This window comes from Rhinoderma darwinii, chromosome 12, assembly GCF_050947455.1.
Source record: "Rhinoderma darwinii isolate aRhiDar2 chromosome 12, aRhiDar2.hap1, whole genome shotgun sequence".
Classification (NCBI taxonomy): domain Eukaryota; kingdom Metazoa; phylum Chordata; class Amphibia; order Anura; family Rhinodermatidae; genus Rhinoderma; species Rhinoderma darwinii.
In genome coordinates this window covers 65096321-65106405 of record NC_134698.1, presented here as the reverse complement: position 1 = coordinate 65106405, position 10085 = coordinate 65096321, and the positions used below count along the sequence as shown (strand labels likewise).

At 43.5% G+C, this 10085-nt stretch overlaps 1 protein-coding gene across 1 annotated transcript in view; it reads right to left on the bottom strand.

Annotated features, from left to right (window-relative positions):
- Positions 1-7278: 7278 nt before the first annotated feature.
- Positions 7279-10085, bottom strand: part of LOC142664472 (protein kinase C delta type-like) — a 7492-nt gene continuing 4685 nt past the window's right edge. The window contains exon 4 of the mRNA XM_075843549.1: positions 7279-7612. The gene's annotated coding sequence lies outside the window, so the exon portion shown is untranslated. The remainder of the gene's footprint in view (positions 7613-10085) is intronic.

Genomic DNA, 10085 nt, shown 5'->3' with positions numbered 1-10085 from the left:
GTTCTAATGGTACATTGTGTTTACTAACAGTGTTAGAAGGCTAATGGATGATTAGAAAACCCTTGAAAACCCTTGTGCAATTATATTAGCACTGCTGTAAACAGTTTTGCTGTTTAGAGGAGCTATAAAACTGACCTTCCTTTGAGCTAGTTGAGAATCTGGAGCATTACATTTGTGGGTTCGATTAAACTCTCAAAATGGCTAGAAAAAGAGAGCTTTCATGTGAAACTCGACAGTCTCTTCTTGTTCTTAGAAATGAAGGCTATTCCATGCGAGAAATTGCCAAGAAACTGAAGATTTCCTACAACGGTGTGTAACTACTCCCTTCAGCAGACAGCACAAACAGGCTCTAACCAGAGTAGAAAGAGAAGTGGGAGGCCCCGCTGCACAACTGAGCAACAAGACAAGTACATTAGAGTCTCCAGTTTGAGAAATAGACGCCTCACAGGTCCTCAACTGGCAGCTTCATTAAATAGTACCCGCAAAACGCCAGTGTCAACGTCTACAGTGAAGAGGCGACTCCGGGATGCTGGTCTTGAGGGCAGAGTGGCAAAGAAAAAGCCATAACTGAGACTGGCTATTAAAAGGAAAAGATTAATATGGGCAAAAGCACACAGACATTGCACAGAGGAAGATTGGAAAAAAGTGTTATGGGCAGACGAATCGAAGTTTGAGGTGTTTGGATCACACAGAAGAACATTTGTGAGACGCAGAACAACTGAAAAGATGCTGGAAGAGTGCCTGACGCCATCTGTCAAGCATGGTGGAGGTAATGTGATGGTCTGGGGTTGCTTTTGTGCTGGTAAAGTGGGAGATTTGTACAAGGTAAAAGGGATTATGAATAAGGAAGGCTATCACTCCATTTTGCAACGCCATGCCATACCCTGTGGACACATCGCTTGATTGGAGCAAATTTCATCCTACAACAGGACAATGACCCAAAGCACACATATGGTACGCAAGAAGTGCCCATCAAGCCAATCCAACTTGTGGGAGGGGCTTCTGGAAGCATGGGGTGAAATTTCTCCCGATTACCTCAGCAAATTAACAGCTAGAATGCCAAAGGTCTGCAATGCTGTAATTGCTGCAAATGGAGCATTCTTTGACGAAAGCAAAGTTTGAAGGAGAAAATTATTATTTCAAATAAAAATCATTATTTCTAACCTTGTCAATGTCTTGACAATATTTCATAGTCATTTTACAACTCATTTGATAAATATAAGTTTGAGTTTTCATGGAAAACACAAAATTGTCTGGGTGACCCCAAACTTTTGAACGGTAGTGTATATATATATTTTTTGTTCATTATCCCTCCCTCCTCCTCCATATTTAGTTATGTTCAGACACTTATGTTCCACACACCTCACAAACTTACGTACGTCCCATACACTTCACACCCCACACATTTTTACATTTCTTTTCGTTCTGACATCTCTCCCAGTTAGAGCACAACAGTGACATTTTATTTATTTATACTCCAGGTCTATCCTCTCCTCCACTCATGTGCATCTTATTTGCACTTGTCTAATTGTGTGTGGGACAATAAATACCTTGCATTTCCTGGCATCAGCTGAGCGCTGATGAGTCGGGGGGAGTGTCTACGGTGTCTTGCGGCGTCGTGTCTCCATTTGGGTGGGTGGAGTCGGAGTGACGTGACTGTCACTCCCACTCTGACCTCTCCGTATAACGAGGCAACGGAAGTGCATAGTCTGACATCTCCGGACCCGACGTATGTCGCCTTATAGAGGCTGCCCTGTTTTCAACTTGCATTTTCCACTTCCCACACATGATTGGACAATGGCCTCTTAAATACTCTGCTTCCGCTGGAGAAACACCACCCCCGGACTAAGGCATTCTGCCGAAACACGCATCGGGCTGGTGTCTCTGCAGTGCAGGAGCTATAACATGGGTAACTGACTGTGATTCCAATAGACTATTACAATGAGTCTAGCTGTGCTTATAATTTACATATATCTATCTGCTCTTCTTGACAAGCATTAGGGCTCTAACCTTATCACATGCATGGGCTGTTTATGCCCACAGAAAACAGCATATATTGGGTGATCACTAGTCTTATACAACCCACATTAATTTTATATATATTATATTCATGCCCAGTTACCTCCTGCCTTGTAGGACACCTCGATTCTGCATTGTATGTTTCATGTTTTAAACTGTATTGTTGCATATATGTAAAAAATAAAGATTTTGTACTTTTCCATAAAAAATTGTGTTAATTGACCTTTCCTGTATGCTACAATATATATATACTGTACAATAGGTCAATGCACCAAGTTAACTTGGTTATACGTCTAATCTTTTGTTCTGACGGTTAGTCAAAAAAAGATTTGTTCCTGAATGTACCAATAGGTGGAATGATATTAAGGGAGGAGACTTCAGTGACTAGCAGCCGAGCAGCCGGAGGTATGGCTCTATGACAGGAGAGATGAGCCCCTCCATTGATTGGTTGTTTTCCCTTGAGATGTCCCCTCTGTGGAAGGTCCTTAGGGCGTTTATAAACTCGGCTATTCCGACCGCACGCGGCCACTGCTTTATACCTGCAATGAAACAAAATGACAAAGACGCAGCCTAACTCTCCCTGATGATCCCTGAATGCAGGGTGAAACATGTAGGAGAAGCTGCCACTTAGAGTTAATGTCTGTCTGCAGGGAATTATTCGGGTCAGGTACCAGCGCTGGAACGCTCTTTTTAGAGCGATACTTCTATTCCGAATACATTAAAGGGACAGTAGTTAGGACTGCATACATGTAAGAGAAGCAGGTATTAACTGACTACAATGGAGCCTAATGAGTGGCAGTCCATAAAAAACATCTATACCTCACCATCCCAAAACTCTGGGATTTTTAATCTAATTTAACTGCATCTATCTGGGACACTTTGTTGTTTTAATGCATACTAAATGAAAGTTATATCTTATTATTAATGGATACATTTTTTCAGTGATAGGAGTTCCGAAACAGCCGAGCTCGCTGAGATTATAGAGAATAAATCTAGTAAAGTAGGGATTTATTCTAGGAAAATATCCATATTCTTAGGTAAATCATTCATACAGAGATGACACACAAAAAGTGTCCTTACATTCTATTATTAAAGTGCAGCTCAACGTTCGACAAACTTCTGACATGTCATAGTGACATGTCAGAAGTTTGGATTGGTGGGGGTCCGAGCAGGAGCGTAGCTAAAGGCTCATGGGCCCCGATGCAAAAATTCTTACTGGGCCCCCCCCCCCCGCAAACTTCTCATGGCCGACGGTCCGCAGCTTTCAGCTGCATCGCTGGGTCTCCTATGTGACACAACAATGTAGCACTAGCAGCGGGGGGCGTCACTAAGGCTGGGTTCACACACCCTATTTACGGACGTAATTCGGGCGTTTTAGCATTGAATTACGTCCGAAAATGCGGCTCAAAAGTGTTGGCAAACATCTGCCCATTCATTTGAATGGGTCTTACGATGTTCTGTGCCGATGGTCATTTTTTCTACGCGCCGCTATCAAAAGGCGGCGCGTAAAAAAGACGCCCGTGTCAAAGAAGTGCCTGTCACTTCTTCAGATGTAAATGGAGCCGTTTTCCATGGACTCCATAGAAAAACAGCTCCAATTACGTCCATAATGGACGCAGCGAAAGACGCCTGCACATGCCATTACGGCTGAAATTACGGTGCTGTTTTCTCCTGAAAACAGCTCCGTAATCTCAGCCGTAACGGACACTGCCGTGTGAACATACCCTTAAAATGTCAGGGAAATAGCCCCAATACATATGTGTCCGCCCAAAAAAAAGTGTGTATATGAGACAGCATAGCATATCTATAGACCCTATACTACGACCCTATAAACTATGGATAGGATTAGATACAGTGGCTCAGCAGACAGTATCACACATGATAGGATTAGATACAGTGGTTCAGCAGACAGTACCACACATGATAGGATTGGATACAGTGGCTCAGCAGACAGTACCACACATGATAGGATTAGATACAGTGGCTCAGAAGGCAGTATCACACATGATAGGATTAGATACAGTGGCTCAGCAGACAGTATCACACATGATCGGATTAGATATAGGGCCCAGCAGACAGTATCACACAAGATACGATTAGATACAGGGCCCAGCAGACAGTATCACACATGATTGGATTAGATACACAGCTCAGCAGACAGTATCACACAAGATACGATTAGATATAGGGCCCAGCAGACAGTATCACACATTATACGATTAGATACAGGGCCCAGCAGACAGTATCACACATGATTGGATTAGATACAGGGCCCAGCTCGCTGACATTGCGTCTCCAGTGCTGGACCCAGGATAGGTAAGAATAATAATTTTGCTTCTTTATGTGTTACTGATTATTTTTGTGTGTTTGTGTTTTTTTACAGGTTCGGTTGTTGGATTTCGGATTCGAGGACTTCAATGACGGCGTTTTTTTTATTCTCAATAAAATGGTTAATGAGGGTTGTTTTTTTATTTCAATAAAATATTTTTTCTATGTGCTTGTATCTTTTTAAACTTTATTATCACCGCCTTAGTAATGGCCGCTGGCTGATTGACAACCTCCATTACTAAGGCGGGGCTTAATGTTAGCAGGTGCAGAGGCTACACTAACCCGCAGGCTGGTAGTATTAGGCTGGGGAAGGCCAAAAACAGTGGCCCCTACCACCCTGGTAATGCTGCCTGCTGCTGCTGTGTTGTATCTGGCTGGTTATGAAAATTGGGGGGGACCCCACATCGTTCTTTCCAATTATTTTTTTTTTTTTTTTTAAATGACGTAGGGTCCCCCCCATTTTTCATAACCAGCCAGATACAATAAAGCAGCAGCAGCCTAGCATCACCAGGGTGGGAAGGGCCACTGTTTTTGGCCTTTCTCCTCCTGATAATACCAGCCTGCGGCCACCCCAGTGGCCGACCATCACTACAGATGGTCGAGTACTGGATCGTACCCGGCTCTTCCCAGCACCCCTGGTGGCGGTGGGTACCGGGGTAATAAAGGGGGTTAGTGTTAGCCTCTGCATCGGCTAACACTAAGCCCCGCCTTAGCAATGGATGCTGTCAATCAGCCGGCGGCCATTACTAAGGCGGTAGTAATATAGTTTAAAAAAAACCACAAAGACATAGAAAAAATATTTTATTGAAATAAAAAAAAACACACAGCCCTCATTAACCATTTTATTGATAATAAAAAAAAAAGCTGTCATCGAAGTAGTCCTGGAATCCGACGTAGTCCAACGACCGAACCTGTAAGAAAACACACAAGAAAAACGATTAGTAACACGTGTGTTAGGCTTAGATACAGGGCCCATGTGTGATACTGTCTGTGGGACCCTGTATCTAAGCCTACCACAAGGTAGGCTTAGATACAGGGTCCAGCAGACTGTAATCTTATACAGTATAAGATTACTGTGTGCTGAGGCCCTGTATCTAAACCTACAGTGTGGTAGGCTTAGATACAGGGCCCATGAGACAGGATCACACATGGGCCATGTATCTAAGCCTACCATGTGATTGGCTTATATACAGGGCCCAGCAGACAGGATCACACATGGGCCATGTATCTAAGCCTACCATGTGATTGGCTTATATACAGGGCCCAGCAGACAGGATCACACATGGGCCATGTATCTAAGCCTACCATGTGATTGGCTTATATACAGGGCCCATTAGACAGGATCACACATGGGCCATGTATCTAAGCCTACCATGTGATTGGCTTAGATACATGGCCCAGCACACAGGATCACGCATGGGCCATGTATCTAAGCCTACCATGTGATTGGCTTAGATACAGGGCCCAGCAGACAGGATCACACAATCTGTGATCCTGTCTCATGGGCCCCCTAAGCCTGCTACATCGTAGGCTTAGGGGTTGTACAGTCCCTAAACATTGATGGCCTATCCTCAGGATAGGCCATCAATAGCTGATGTGTCTCTCTGGACCCGCAAATCAGCTGTTTTGAAGGGGCCGCAGCACTCGTACGAGAGCTGCTTCCCCTTCATTTCACTACTCGCCCACACTGTGAATCGCCGACACGGATTCACAGTGTGACCGGAATGAAGGGGAGCAGCTCTCGTACGAGTGCTGCGGCCCCTTCAAAACAGCTGATTGGCGGGTCCCGGGAGTCGGACCCCGCCAGTCAGGGTAACCTTACCTTCCTCTTCGGCCGCGGCGCGAGTTCTGTCGTCTCGATGCTGTGCGCGGCGCATAGCGCTGTGACGTCATGTGCTGCGCACAGCGCTTGACGTCAGGACCTCCGCTGCGATCCGGAACCAGGAAGGTAAGTAAAGTATGTTACTATAGTAACAGGGGCCCGCGGCCCGAGTTACTATAGTAACTTTTTATTGATGTGGTGCGGGGGGCCGTGGGCCCCCCTGGCTTCGGGGCCCGGTCGCAATTGCGACCGCTGCGACCCCTATAGCTACGCCAGTGGGTCCGAGCACTGAGACCCCCATCAATCATTAGAAAGAAGCTGCTGAAGTGCTCGTGTGAGCGCTCAGCTGCTTCGTTTCTGTTCGGCTTTTTCGGGAAAGCCGATGTATCGGAGTACGGGCTCATAGACTTTGTATTGAGTCCGTACACCGATACATTTATTTCCGGAAAAATCCGAACAGACACGAAGCAGCTGAGCGCTCAGACGAGTGCTTCAGCTGCTTCGTTCTAGCGATTGGTCCGGGTCTCAGTGCTCGGACCCCCACCAATCCAAACTTCTGACATGTCACTATGACATGTCAGAAGTTCGTCGAACGTTTAGTTACACTTTAAGCTTTGCAACATTTCATGACGAGAATTTGAGGGATGATGGTGGAAAAAGTTATGGAAGAAGTGTCTTCTCCCATTGTCTTACAGGGGCTTGACTAGTGGGGCTGGCGGGTCATGTATCCCGTTCGCTGGGTAAAAATGCAACATATTCGCACTGTATGTAGTTGTAGCAGCACTACCTCCACGGCCATAGTAAACTCCTCGCCTTTAACTCCTTCCCCTGTTTGATCGTCAGACATGACATGTTTAACCTTCTTGACAAGACATGTTTCGTATGTGTCACAGGAGTCATGACTTCTTCATCCGGAATGTAACGTGTCAGTGATAACTTCCCTACCCAAATCTCTCTGTTATTTTACTAAAATCATCAAAAATACAATCGTTTATTGTCCTTGGTTAGTTTTGTTTCTAAGTTTTACAATTTTTTTGTTGCGTGTCATCAATAAAGAGTCATTTTTATTTTGTTAAACAATTTATTCAACAATTTATTTATTTGGTGGACAACTTTGTGGAGAAAAGGATGATATGGATGGTGTTCAGCAGTGTTGGAAGATAAGTGCTGATGGAGGGTGATCAGCTTTTGGATAAAGAGTGTGCTGAGAGATGATGATCAGCATTCTGTAGATGACAGGCGCTGAGAGATGATGGTCAGCATTCTGTAGATGACAGGCGCTGAGAGATGATGGTCAGCATTCTGTAGATGACAGGCGCTGAGAGATGATGGTCAGCATTCTGGAGAGGAGAGGTGCTGATAGGTGACGATCAGCTTCCTGGAGAGGAGGATTTTCTGACATCTGGTACTCAGGAATTCAGATTCTCAGATTGGAGGACAATCCTGTAAAGTAAAATCAATTTGGTCAGCCCATTATGCAATAAACTTGTTACAGCATCTTTTATATGTTCAAGGACAGGCCAGGATTCTGCAGAGTTGGTCTCTGGTGGTGGGATTTGTAATAAGAAGCAGCAAATATTTAATTGATGCTGTACTGTATTGCCTGGCTTAGGCCCAGTTCACATCACGTCAGAGCCTAAGGAAGTATTTCCTGACGTACATCTCTGACGGAAGGCTACGACGTATGTCACTACACATATAGTGGCATACATCGTCTATAGAGTCCTATTGTGTAAAACCGTATACCACTTGGTATACGTAATTTACTGAATATCTCTCTCTACTACACTACTGCGTATGGTTACATACATAGTTACATAGTTAGTACGGCTGAAAAAAGACACATGTCCATCAAGTTCAACCAAGGGAAGGGAAAAGGGAAGGAAAAATTTCTACACATAGGAGCTAATATTTTTTTGTTCTAGGAAATTATCTAACCCTTTTTTAAAGCCATCTACTGTCCCTGCTGTGACGGCTGCTGCGGTGACTATTCCATAGATTCACAGTTCTCACTGTAAAGAAGCCTTGTCGCCTCTGCAGCTTGAACCTTTTTTTCTCCAGACGGAGGGAGTGCCCCCTTGTTTTTTGAGGGGGTTTTACAAGGAACAGGATTTCACCATATTTTTTGTATGTGCCATTAATATATTTATATAAGTTAATCATGTCCCCCCTTAGTCGTCTTTTTTCAAGGCTAAATAGGTTTAATTCTTTCAATCTTTCCTCATAACTTAAATTCTCCATGCCCCTAATTAGCTTCGTTGCTCTTCTTTGTATTTTTTCCAACTCCAGGGCATCCTTTCTATGAACTGGAGCCCAGAACTGAACTGCATATTCTAGATGAGGCCTCACTAATGCTTTGTAAAGTGGCAATATTACATCCCTGTCCCGTGAGTCCATGCCTCTTTTAATACACGACAATATCCTGCTGGCCTTTGAAGCAGCTGATTGACACTGCATGCTGTTATTGAGTTTATGATTTACAAGTACACCCAGATCCTTCTCAACAAGTGAATCCGCCAGCGTAGCTCCCCCTAGGACATATGATGCATGCAGGTTTTTCGTACCCAGATGCATAACTTTACATTTATCTACATTAAACTTCATCTGCCAAGTGGACGCCCAAACACTTAACTAAGTGTTTAAATCTGCCTGCAATTCATGAACATCTTCCATAGACTGAACTATATTGCATAGCTTGGTGTCATCTGCAATAATAGAAATAGTGCTATTAATCCCATCCTCTATATCATTAATAAATAAGTTGAATAATAGTGGTCCCAGCACTGAACCCTGGGGTACACCACTTATAACCGGTGACCATTCAGAGAAGGAATCATTGACCACAATTCTCTGGATACGGTCCTTGAGCCAATTCTCAATCCAATTACAAACTATATTTTCTAAACCTATAGTCCTTAATTTACCCATTAGGCGTCTATGGGGGACAGTGTCAAATGCCTTTGCAAAGTCCAAAAACACTAAATCCACAGCGGCCCCTCTGTCTAGACTTCTGCTCACCTCTTCATAAAAACAGATTAGGTTAGTTTGACAACTTCTGTCCTTAGTAAAACCGTGCTGGCTGTCACTTATAATGCTATTTATTGTCACATAATCCTGTATATAGTCCCTCAATAGCCCCTCAAACATTTTCCCCACGATGGATGTTAAGCTTACTGGTCTATAATTACCTGGGGAAGACCTAGAGCCCTTTTTGAAAATAGGCACCACATTTGCGCTGCGCCAGTCCCTTGGCACTATACCAGTCACTAGAGATTCTCTGAATATTATGAAAAGGGGGACAGAAATAACTGAACTAAGCTCTTTAAGAATTCTAGGGTGTAACCCATCTGGTCCCGGGGCCTTGTGCACATTTATTTTATTTAATTTAGCTTGGACCATCTCTACATTCATCCAATTCAGTATATCAACAGATATATTAACAGCACTGGCACTGGCTACATCAGCTGCTCTTTCTTCAGTTGTATATACAGAGCTAAAGAACCCATTTAGTAACTCTGCCTTCTCTTGATCCCCTGTGATCAACTCCCCATTACCATTATCTAGGGGTCCTACATGTTCAGACCTTGGCTTTTTAGCATTTATATACTTGAAGAATTTTTTGGGATTTGTTTTACTATCCTTGGCCACCTGCCTTTCATTTTGTATTTTTGCTAATTTTATTACATTTTTACAGATTTTATTAAGCTCTTTATATTTTACAAAGGCTACAGCTGTACCCTCAGATTTGTATTTTTTAAATGCCCTTTTTTTGTCATGTATTGCCCCTTTCACAGAAGGTGTAAGCCATGTGGGGTTTAATTTGAGTCGTTTATACTTGTTACCTATAGGAATAAATTTTGCACTATAATAACTCAAAGTAGATTTGAAAATCTCCCATTTATCATTTGTTCCATTA